This window comes from Bidens hawaiensis, unplaced genomic scaffold, assembly GCF_021521415.1.
Source record: "Bidens hawaiensis isolate Kalapana, Puna unplaced genomic scaffold, B.hawaiensis_p1.1 tig00046897_1, whole genome shotgun sequence".
NCBI classification, from domain to species: domain Eukaryota; kingdom Viridiplantae; phylum Streptophyta; class Magnoliopsida; order Asterales; family Asteraceae; genus Bidens; species Bidens hawaiensis.
In genome coordinates, this window is record NW_027498386.1 from 58,888 (window position 1) to 72,012 (window position 13,125).

The window sequence follows — 13,125 nt, forward strand, 5'->3', positions numbered from 1 at the left end:
ACTTTAGTTTCACATAGTTACTTTTTAGCCCATCAACTTTGATGATGAAACTTTTACACTTTTTATTTACATATTTACTTTTTGGCTCATCAACTTCGTAAAAAAACTTTTGCCACAACTTTTACCATAATAAACCGAACCGATACCGACCAGCTTTCTGTCGCATGATAGCTTTCAAACATGTAAATGAAACTTTTTACTTATTCTTTTCTTAAACTTGACATCTTATTATCAAAACTTGTACATGGAAAGATTATGTTATTCTATCCACTTATTATTATCATGTAATTATTTGCACACGAAAAGGGGGTTTGAATGGCATCAAAGTAATTGTTGGGCAGTGGATATGATATAGTATTATATATCAATCAACATTATGGCCACAGATACTTTGCATGTGCACTAGACTCATTCAAGTTCAACTTCCCCAATTTGTCTCCCACAACCCCACCAACAAATATATCAGTGTCAGAAAATTAGGTCATAAACATTCTTATTATTTTAAGTTCCATGTGTACTTGTATTCATACAACAAAACAAAACCAATCTTACTTTGTTTCCGGTAACAATCGAAATTTATAAAATCGGTTTGTCACAAACTCTTCTTGGCGTCGGCTTGGGTTTCATACAAGACTCGGGTTTCGACTTGAGTTGAATTAGAGAAAGATTTAAGTCGCCACATGTTAGATCGGTTAAACTAATGTTTAGAATCCGATTAAAAATCAATATTAATGAAACCAATAAAACAGTTCGGATCGATTTTTATACATGTACTTAACAGTAAACTTTTTTTACATAATAAAATTTGTACCAGTTAGATTAAACTTACAAAACGTTTTTCAAGTTTCAACCATTAAACTAGACATGCACAAATCGGATATTTTTTAAACCCGGAACCGGGTCTAGGTATGGTCAACAAAAGTCAAACCAGGTCCGGGTAGGAACCGGTTCCGAGTATAATAAGGTATTTGACTAGTTCCTCCGGTTTTTTATTAGGTTTCGGGTAGGGGTAGGGTCAGGTTTTGACCCGATATTTCCTCTGATTCCACCAGTTCCGGGTCGATTCCGGTGCCTAGTCCTACCCGCGGGTTGGGTACATGTAGTAACCGGTTCCGGGTTGGGTACACCGGGACACAGGTCGGGTCCGGATCCAACCTTTTTGTGCACCTCTAATTTTGCTTCCTAACCGTTGTTAACCACACGTCCGACTAAATAATCTTAAACCAACTATGCTTACCGATTTAATCAAGTTTCAACCATTAAACTGGATTCCAACCATTAACCACACACCCGGCTGAATAAATCTTAAACCAGCTAAGCTTACCGATTCAATCGGTTTCTAACAGTTTATAAATGCAATATTTTTGTACTAGCTTAATGTGTTGATTATCAGGTAATGAACTGATCATATTATAATATAGCATCCAGGTTATTGATAATTTAGTTTTAGTAGCGTAACAGTTCAGTCAATACATGACATGATGGCATCCGTAAGAATCACATATCGAAAAAAGAAAAACTCAGCGGAAGAGATACGTATCTAAATGGCTACCAAAAATGGTACTGATACAAATTATTGTACAGTTTGAAAATTAATCATGATTAAATGAGGAAAATAAACCAAGTTACTTTTGACTTTAATAGTCACCTGAAGAGGTAGGTCCCAGCAGAGCCTAGTTGGACCCGCAAGACTCACCTTGAATAGGGACGTCTGCGCAATGACCAACTGCTCCAGCAGGACCCACCATGCTCAGAGAACCTTACGCGCAGTACGCCAGCTGTACCCGCAGGGAAAGCCTCCCAATGGTAAAGTACCCCGCCTGTTCCCGCAGCTGCGGATACAAGCCATCAGGGAAGGCTACCCGCACTAACAGCAAGGCTACACGCACAAGGCATTCGCTACTTCAGTAGTCACATGAAGGCATGAGCAAGGCGGGAATACTCCCGCCTAAATGAGCCAGTCCGTATGCTTCTGGAAGGTCTTTCGTACTATACCTACTAAGGTATGGGCGGAACAGACAATTTGACCAGAGCAGCCCATGAACCAATCACAGGGTGACAGCTCATCGACAACAATACGAGGAGGAGCACCCTCTAGTACTGTTTGTCACTATTAGCCGCCGCCTACTCACCAACCCTTACGATGGGACGTGCGCAGCCTACAGTTGGTGGAACAGTGCGTAGCCGGCAGTAAAGGAACAGTATACAGCCGACCTTTACTGTTGGCCGTAGCCTATCCACCAACCAGCATGGCCTGTGCGTAGTCCACTGTTGGTGGAACAGGAATACTATTCAGCCGGCTGTACCTTCTAGGAAACCTACCTTCGGCTATAAATACTCCAACACCTTGGAATGGTAAGGACAGGATCTGATATCTCAATCTTATCTAGCAATCTCTTAATATACACTTATATTCAGAGCAATCTAGTCTGATTCTCACGCCGGAGGGTGGTCACAAGGAGGAACCCCCCCTTCTCAGTGACGAGCTTACGGTGTCTGTTTTGCAGGTCCCCTGAAGAACAACCTTCTCTGCTAGACCTCATCCTCGTGGGAAACATTACTTAACCCCCAGATTATCTATAATCTGCCCAGGGTTCACTTAGTGTTTCTTCATTGGCGCCATCCGTGCATAAAAGCTAGAACTAATTCTTAGTTTTTTCAAAGTTTCTGAAGAAATGGTTAACGTTACTCCGGTCCCAAGACCAGTAAGTGACCAAGAAACTCCGGTGACCACAACCCCAATAACTGGGAACACCGGCGGTTATACAAATCTTACGAACACTACCCCGGCTACCCAAGCCGGGGCAAGTGCAGTAAATATTCCACTGGGGTTCACTGATGCCCAGTTGGAAAAACGAACGAGGGTCCCTCGCCAAACACTAGATCAAGTGAAGGCGTGGGCCGAAGCACGTCAGAGAGAGTTCCAAGCTGAATTGGATGAACGCTTGCGTTCAGTTCAACAGGCTGACGAATTCGGCAGTACTCGCCAACATCTCAATATGAACAGTGAGTGCGAGTACTCAGACGACGAGAGGGAAGAATCCGATACCGACGCAAACCCTCGCCATAAGGCGAAAGGGAAGCGTAAGGAAACGGACTTCCAACCGAAAAGGAATTTTGGGGAAGCTTTTAAACCAACAAATGCGGAGAGAAACCCGCGTGACTTCTCCAAAACCTTTAGACCAACTGCTACAAATGCAGGAAAGTCAAAGTTCGCAAGGGACATTGCGGAAGCAATCGCCCCGAGAAGTGCCAAACAAATGTCCAACATTGGCACTTATGATGGTGTATCCGACCCAGACGACCACTTGAACAGATTCATTGCGGGGGCAACCGTCAGTAACTGGACAGAACCCACGTGGTGTTATATGTTCCAGATGACTCTGGTTGGAGCGGCCAGGGCATGGTTCGATCGTTTGCCGGTCCACCACATTTATGATTGGGCGGACTTTCAGAACAAGTTCAGCCAGCACTTCAGCCAGCAGAGGAAATATACTGAAAAACAGTGGACGATCCTCAACTGCGTTAGAGAGGAGGATGAATCTTTACTAGACTTCATCACCCGCTTCAACTCCAAAAAGCTAAGTCTCGGCAACATAAGTGAAGATCTTGTTCGCGCCGCTTTCATCCAAGGCGCCGAATACCCAGAGCTTATCCGCACATTGACGGGTAAGGATGGCATGCCATCAACATGGGATGCCATCATGACGGCGGCAAAGCGCTTTGCCGAGACAGAGAAGCAACTGGGAAGGGATCTTCCCCAGAGTACACACCTCTACACGCAGAGGATAAGAGAGAACAATGTTCGGATCGCCCGGCAGAACAAAAAGAGGAAGCTAGGTATCTGGCAGTCAAGGGTAAACTTTGACACCTCATCCAGCTCTCACCCTCTTGTTGGCGGAAGAAATCACACACCCTTCAAGCCAAAAGCACCGGTGGACGCCACTTACCAAAAGCGTCACGGAGATATTTGCCACTGAAAAGCTACCATGGCCAAAAGCTCCAATGATCCGGCAGCGACCTAATGCGGATCAGAGTAAATCCTGTGACTTCCACGGGACAAAAGGTCATAGTACGGAAGAGTGTACATCCTTGAAGGATATTATTGAAGCATTCGTCAATGATGGAAGACTGGCACACCTGGTGGCATCAATCAAGAAGGGAGGAAGGAACGACAACCGGTACCGAGGCAACGGACGAAAGCCCGTTGACATCAGCATCAACATGGTTCATGGTAAGATCAGAGGAAGAAAAAGGCGAACGACAGAACCGTGTGCGTGGAAGGAAGCTGAAGTGCGCTTCCCGCGAGTGCCAGGAGGACCCAGCAAAGAAGGCCCTATCATCATCAAAAGCCAGCTGGGGCACTACATCACTTCTCGCACTCTTGCTGACAACGGCGCCTCGTCAACGGTGATGTACAGGCAGTTCTTCGACAAGCTAGATGACGAGGACAAGGAACGCCTAGAAACGATCTGCGCCTCGATGGAAGGGTTTGATGGCAGCACAAACACCCCCCTGGGTATCCTATCTTTTCCCGTCACTCTTACGGAAGGGAAACACTCCCGCACAGAAGATGTGGACTTTGTCGTGATGAGGAAGCCACACCACACATACGACATCCTCTTCGGGAGAGACGGGATGGCAAGATTCAACGCCGTGATATCCTCAGTCCACGGCATGATGGGATGGCCAACAGCTGAGGGTGTAGCGATGATCACCGGCATTCCCCAGGTATGCATCGCATCTGTCTCATCTAAACCCAAACCAAAGATGGCTAAACCAACCATCACCGAACCAGAAAGATGGGCCTTCAACGGCAAGTACCCTGACCAGGCCGTCACCATTGGCCCAACAATTGTTGATCCCACACGCACCTTACTCAAGCGCTTATTACAAAAAAACGCTGACATCTTCGCGTGGACACCAGCTGACATGACTGGTGTACCCCGAAGTAAGGCAGAGCATAAGCTCAAATGCGATCCGGCTGTTACGCCGATCGTACAAAAGCGCAGAGTAATGGGGCCAGAACAAACTAACGCGTGTAGAACCCAAGTCAAGGAACTCCTTGACGCAGGCATCGTACGCGTTAGTAGATATCAAACTTGGGTTGCAAATCCCGTTATGGTACCGAAGAATTACAAACAATGGGCATGTGCATAGATTTCAAGGACTTGATCAAAGCATGCCCCAAAGATTGTTATCCGTTACCCGAAATTGATCTTAAGGTGGACTCGTTGGCACCGTTCCGCCTTAAATGCTTCCTGGACGCGTATAAGGGGTACCATCAAATCCACATGGCCGTTGATGATCAGGACAAAACCGCATTTCGGACGCCCGATGGCACATTTTGTTACCAAATGATGCCATTCGGACTTAAGAATGCCGGGTCCACATACCAACGCCTGATGGACAACCAGTTTCATGCCCAAATTGGGAGGAACTTGGAAGTCTACATGGATGACTTGGTCATCAAAAGCCCTGACCCAGAAGCGATGTTGAAAGACATCGAAGAGACTTTCAACACGCTCAGGAAGATAAACATGAAGCTCAACCCGAGCAAGTGTGCCTTTGGAATGGAAGAAGGGAAGTTCTTGGGGGTCATCGTCACTAAAGATGGCTTTAGAGCGAACCCTGAAAAGGTCGAAGCCATTATCAAAATGGAATCACCTACTACCATCAAACAGGCTCAGACACTGAATGGACGACTAGTGGCACTTAATCGCTTTTTGGCAAACCACGCAGAAAAGTCGTTTCCTTTCGTGTCAACGTTGAGAAACTGTTTAAAGAAAACGCACTTCCGCTGGACACCAGAAGCGGAAGCAGCTTTTCAGGAGATTCGGTCACGCTTGATCGAACTCCCAACGCTCACAGCACCAAAAGCGGGAGAGGAGTTAATCCTATACCTTTCCGCAACAGATAGAGCAACCGGGGCAGTCCTGCTAGTAGAGCGAAAAGGCATCCAGATGCCAATCTATTATTTCAGCCGTATCCTAACAGACGTAGAAACCCGGTACTCTACCCTCGAAAAATTAGTCTTAGCACTTATACACGCTTCACGCAGGTTAAGACGATATTTCCAGGGTCACCCAATCACCATTCTCTCAAACTTCAAACTTGCAAACGTTCTAGGCAAACCCGAGTTATCGGGACGCCTAGCCAAATGGGCAATTGAGTTGGGGGAATACGCGATAAAGTATAAGCCAAGACCAGCCATAAAAGGCCAGGTTCTGGCCGACTTTATTGCAGAAGTGCCTGCATCGCGGGAAAAAGAGTGCCAGGAAGAGGCTCAACCCTCTCCAGCACAAGACATCAATGACGTCTGGCGACTCTACACTGATGGAGCAGCCAGTAACGAGGGTTCAGGCGCAGGGCTGAAACTAACCAACCCAGCAGGCCAAGAATACACTTACGCTATTCGACTGGATTTTCCAAGTACGAATAACGAAGCCGAGTATGAGGCATTCTTGGCTGGGCTGAGAATTGCGCGTAAGATGGGGGTGAAAAACTTGGAAGCCCATGTGGATTCCATGTTGGTAGCCAATCAAATCAACGGGACGTACACGGCCGTGAACGACACAATGGCCCTGTACCTCGCACAAGCAAAATCCCTTATGCGCGATTTCAACGACTGCAAAGTCATACACGTCAAGCGAAGTGAAAACAAATCTGCGGATGCGTTAAGCAAGCTTGCATCATTAGCCTTCACCCACTTAGGAAAGGATATCCGCATTGAACTCCACGAGGCACCTTCGGTCCCGCACAAGGAAATTTGTGTCATCCAAACCGGCACGGAAACGTGGATGACACCAATAATAAAATACCTTGCGGCAGGTACACTACCAGAATCAAAAACACAGGCAAGAAAACTACGCTGTAAAGCACTGAATTATCAACTCATCGATGACATCCTTTACAGACGTAACTTTCTTGGCCCACTCTTAAGATGCGTGGACAACCAAGATGCTGACTACCTCCTAAGGGAAGTACACGAAGGCATCTGTGGAGTACACGCAGGTCCCCGCGCTGTTGTAGCTAAGCTAAACAACGCGGGATACTTTTGGCTGGGGATGCATACGGATGCACTGGCATACATCAGAAAATGCAGGTCTTGCCAGCTTTACGCACCCAACACGCACCGCCCGAAGAATGAACTTGTTCCAGTCACTTCTTCATGGCCATTTCAGAAGTGGGCCATCGATGTGACAGGCCCATTTCCTACAGCAGCAGGAAATGTTCAGTTCCTAGTGGTAGCCATCGACTACTTCACCAAGTGGATAGAAGCAAAACCCTTAGCCCAAACAACCGCAAAACATATCAAAAAATTTATTTGGGAATTTATTATTTGTCGTTTTGGACTTCCACAGAATTTGGTGAGCGATAACGGCACCAACTTTGCTGACAAGAAGCTACAACAGTGGCTCAAAGAACTTCAAATCACCCACACCTTTACCTCAGTGGCACACCCGCAAGGTAATGGTGAGGTGGAAAGAGCAAATAAGAGCATCGTCGAAGGCATCAAGAAAAGACTCTTGGAACACAGATCCGGCTGGGTGGACGAGCTTCCGCACGTCCTTTGGGCAAACATAACGCTGAAGAAGGCCAGTACGGGAGAAACCCCGTTCAGCCTCACTTATGGCACAGAAGCCATGGTCCCGGTCGAAATTGGTTTACCCTCACCAAGGGTCTTGATTCAGCCAGAAGACAATGATGCTGAAAGACGGTTGGACCTTATGCTAACCGAGGAACGCAGAGACTTAGCCGCAGTGCGTGAAGAGAACTACAAGCGACAAATGCAAAAGTACTACAACACGCGGGTAAAACTCTGCAACTTCAATGTAGGAGACTACATACTGCGTAACAACGAGGCTTCGAACCAACAACGCCCAGGAAAACTGGCCCCGGTCTGGGAAGGGCCATACATTATCAAAGAAGTTCTGGGAAAGGGCGCGTACCGGCTCGAAAGGCTCGATGGCACTCCCATCCCAAGAACATGGAATTGAGCTCAATTACGCAAATGTTATATGTAGATCAATTCCAAACTTGTAAAGAAAAGGCCTAGAGCCACTTCTAATGGAAATGATTCTCCTTTCACAATGTGTTGATAGCCTTACCTTTATACTTATGAACTTCCCACACTGATGTGCCGGTATTCACCGCATAAATGGGGGAAGAAGTAAGTCGTTACGTGTGGAAGGCGGCAAACCCGCATAAACACAACGCTAAAAATCTTAAAGTTTTAAGGAAAACCTACACGCAGGTCAGATGTAAGTAAAGTTTAGCCATCCTTGTAAGTGCAAGTGACGGTCTTACCCGCACAATCACGAACAAGGAAGCAAAACTTCAACCTATCATCCACCACGTTCAAAGGTTAACTTATTCTGAACACTTAGAAAATTTCGAAGGAAAAGATGAGGAAAACTTCCACGCAGGTCAGATATAAGTAAAGTTAAGCCATCCTACTAAGTGTAAGTGACGGTCATACCCGCACAATCATGAAAGAGGAAGCGAAACAAACTTATAATTTACCACGTTAAAAAGTTAACTTATCTAAGTACTAAAGAAATTGCTAAGTTAGATCAAAACATGCGTAAAATAAACAAGGCAAAAAACTAACACAATCTTTATTTCATCAAATTCAAATATTACAAAGATAGCTATACAAAAGCAAAAATCTACGCTAATTGTGGAAAGGGATCTTCAGAATCAAGCTTCAGGACCACTTCCACTTGAACCCGCTCCATCAGTAGAGCGGGGTGGTTCAAGGAAGGCTTTAAGAATAGCTAGCCCATCATCAGCAGCAGCGACTTCGTTCACCTTCTCCACCACCGGATGCGGGAAGGCGGCATACTGGTTCACTGCTTGGTCGTAAATAGCTTCAGTATCCACATCATACAAAGGGAAGTTGGAAGGCGGGATGCCTTTCTCAACGAACCCTAGACCAAGCAGGAAGCCGGCCTTTTCCCCATCCTCATGAGAAGCGTTGAGGGCTGCGCTCATAGCATCGTCATAAGACGTCTCTGAGAAGACCCGATGCACAACCTACAAAGAAAAAATACAAGTATCAGAACCTTTTCTATTTACAAAGAAAAGCGTGAAGACATAAAGCTAAACATACCTGAGACAACGCTTCTCGAAGAAGCCATTCCTTGGCAACCAGAGCTTCTTGGAGGGCAGCTTGAGCTTCGTTACGGGCGCGTTCGGCTTCACTCTTGTTGAGGTTGGCAAGCAACACATCTTTAGCCGCAGCCTCTTCGACGCACTTTAGCTTACGCTCGGTATGGTCAAGCACCCCCCTCTGGTCCAGGATTTCTTGAAGCTTCTTAGCGTCCTCCATCGCCAAGGCATCATGAGCCTGCTGGAGAGCCTCTAATTTGGCTTTAAGCTCTTCATTCTCCAGGCGTAGAGGCTCGGCAACAGCTTCAGCCTTGGTGGCCCTTTCAGTCGCGTTCCTAGCAGTCTCCTTAGCCAGCCGAAGCTGTTCATTAACAGCTTGGGCAGCCTTGGAGCGAGCCTCGAGACGGGCCTGAACCTCGACTTCAAGGGCCTTGAACGCCTTCTCCTTCTCCGCCGCCGCGGCGGAAAGCCTCCTATTCTCCTCCCGGACAGCCCGCGCCTGAGCTACTTCCTGAAGGCGAGCTGCTTTTAACTTGTCGTTTTCACGACAAAGCAGCTCGACGCGTGGCTGCATCCGGGCAAGGAGAACCCGAAGCTCATTGCTTAGCCTACCCTCCTGGTAGCTAGCCATGGCTTCCCCCAACGCACCACTGGGAGCAGCGTGACGAGCCCACTCCACGCACTCCACAGGTGTGCGAAGGGTTGTTCCTCGGCGAATGTTCCATCGTGGAACATACACTTCATTGGAATCCGACACTGCAAAAAACAAAGAGCAGTTAGGAAAAGATGATTGAAAAATATAAAATAGGCCAAAAGAACCCTACGCACCTGTAGGGTCAATAACAGGCCGATAGCCGCCGAACCCATCACCTGAACCCAAGGGAAATCCATCCAAGAGGTCAGGCAGATGGGAAGGTGGCAGAGTTTGGCGATACGCCCCATGCATACCTGAAGGATCGGCCGTCGTTGCCGATGACGGAGGAGGCATGGTGGCGGCCGCCACGGTGGCCGCTGCAGAATCCGCAGCAATAGTAACCGCCGGCTCGGTGAAAGATGCTGTAAAAATAGCACTCACAGCCGGCGGTGACGTCATCACAGCTGGAACAGTCGGCTCAAAGGAGTGAGCGACTGAACCAGCGGAAGCAGGTGCAGGCGCCTGGGTTGTCGCCTCAGGAAGGCTGACCAAGCCTACCGTCATTGGCGGAGAGGTACTCCTCTGCGCTCCACCCTGGAATGCGTCAACATCCACGCCTGCGTAAAGAAGATAAGTGTTAATGATATTAAACTACGAAGTTAAAGAAAGGAAGATTGTACTTACGGGTTTTCTTGAGCCTAAAGGTACGGAGAGGCGGGGACGAACCCGATGGAGCCGGCCTCTTTGCGCCGATCACCGTCGTCTTCTTGGGCTCTCCGGAGGTGACAGTCGCAGCCTCCGGAGCGGTGGTCTTATCACCACCGGGATTCCCCACCACCTCTTCGCTCTCGGTCTCCGAATCAGACCGAGGCGCCGGATCGGCAGTGGAGGCCACCTTCTCCTTCCCCTTCCCGCCGGCAGCCTTCTTCTTCCGCACCAATGGAGGACCATCTGCGGATTCCTCATCAGAACATACGATTAGAGGAATTCCAGCAGAGGTTTCAACATTGAGGGGTCGAGGGTTGAAGAGCGCCTTACCTGGCCGCCTGACGCTCAGGATCTCGTGGCCTAGCGGGTAGACCTCCACGAACCGATCCGCCGTTTGTTCTAGGATGGGCAACTCGTTCTCGTCTAGAGCGCGAGTACCCATCCGAACGGGACCGTCAGCCTCCCGCGGGATCAGGAGCGACTGCAAGTCGTTCCCCTCTGAAATAAACAGGAAACAAGTTAGAAGAAATTCAAAATCAACAAAAGGAAACAAAGCATACCGTAAGGAACAGAGTTCGAACCGTATTCGAGGACGATCGGAATCTTTCGCGCATCCGCCTCCTTCCACACTCGGCTCATCCCCAACATCACCATCCCGGACTCCGCAAACCGGTAAACCGGAGATTGGACCCGGGATATATTCGAAAACCATTCCGCCTCCTCGTAGTTGGAGGCGTGAAGGCTGGGAAGTGCTTGCCCGTTCTTGAATTTCATGGCAAGGGGGATGGCGCGAGCGGAGATGTAGAAGAACTCCCTCTTCCACGAGCGAAGACTGCACTCGGTTGCGCAAATCTTCAAACCCTTAATCCGGGTTATCAACGTGTACCACCCCTGGATGCACCTCCAAGTGTAGAAGGTCATTAGGCGGTCAACATAGGGCTCAATGCCCAGAATCCGGCACACCCACTCGAAGTGCCGAATCTTGGCAATCGCCATCGGGTGCACCTCGGTCAGGTGCACACCGTGCCTCTCAAGGACACGGTAAACAAACTTTGTCAATGGGAACCTAAGATTCCCATAAACAAAGAATGCAGCATAAACCCCGATCTTGCCTCTGGGGGCATCATACACCGTCTGGTGGGGTTCAGGAAACTCAGGCTCGAGAGACTCGAGCATGAACTTCCTGACGATGTAATGATACAGATCGCCAGGCAGAGCACACTGGCACTCGCCAGCAGTACTCTTGTCATCGGCTGTAGAATCGAGATCACGAGACGACATCTTGCAAAAGAAAGAAGAAAACGAATTCGGGAGAATGCTTGCCTAAAAAGGTGAGTATTCGCCGGAAATCGCTTAGAAGATGAAGAGAAGAGTGAAAGTGTGGATTACAAAGAACCCTCTCCCCCTTTATATACTAATCGCAATTAATGCGATGCATTTAATGCGGAAGAGAGAGAAATCGAAGGTGCAATGAAACTATGACACGTGGCAAAAAGCAAGCTGGCAACAGCTGTTGATAGGACGCATACCATTAATTTCGCGGCCACGCGCCCGAAAAATCGCGCCTACGCGCCTGAAAAAGCGTCTGGAATGACCATGTACTGTCACGTCACCATAACTTCCTGCACGTCCTGACACAGTCAGAAGAAACCGTCGCACGACGTTTCAGAGGTTTGGACTGTTCTTATCCTTCCACCAACTCTTCGAATTTCAAAATTCAAAATTCAAAAAGATTCAAAAGTAAGCGGGAAAATACCCCTTACCTTGGCAACCATGTAACCGTAAGACGGATGCGGGTACAGTGTTAAGGCAAAACCCTTCACATACTTAGCACCCGCAGGGAATTGACGCCAGGAATACCTTGGAAGTAAAGTAACCGTAAGACGAGTGCGGGTACAGTGTCAAGGCAAAACCCTTCACATACTTAGCACTCTGCAGGGAATTCAAACCAAGAAGGATCTTCTGGGCCATGCTTGCGGAAACGGGAATAACATCCCCGCATGACGGGAACGTCGAGAACTATATTGTTCGAAACTCCATGATGGGATTGGTGGTTTTAGCATAATTGATCAGTATGTTGAAAACTACCAAAACCCCATGGAGAATCCACACAAGTGGGACTCAACGCTCCTGACGTACGAGGAGGTTACAAACCTACCCGCTTCACACCCAAAGATCAAGCAGAAAAGTCGGGAATTTCTGCGTGACATCAGGAAATCCGCGGGAAGAATCACCACGGAAAACCTAAAAACTAAACCCTTTTCAAAAACCCCTTGCTAAGTCCAAAAGTTCACCTCACTTATTAATAATTCATGAGAAGAACATTGGACTGGGGGGACTTGAAGAGGTAGGTCCCAGCAGAGCCCAGTTGGACCCGCAAGACTCACCTTGAATAGGGACGTCTGCGCAATGACCAACTGCTCCAGCAGGACCCACCATGCTCAGAGAACCTTACGCGCAGTACGCCAGCTGTACCCGCAGGGAAAGCCTCCCAATGGTAAAGTACCCCGCCTGTTCCCGCAGCTGCGGATACAAGCCATCAGGGAAGGCTACCCGCACTAACAGCAAGGCTACACGCACAAGGCATTCGCTACTTCAGTAGTCACATGAAGGCATGAGCAAGGCGGGAATACTCCCGCCTAAATGAGCCAGTCCGTATGCTTCTGGAA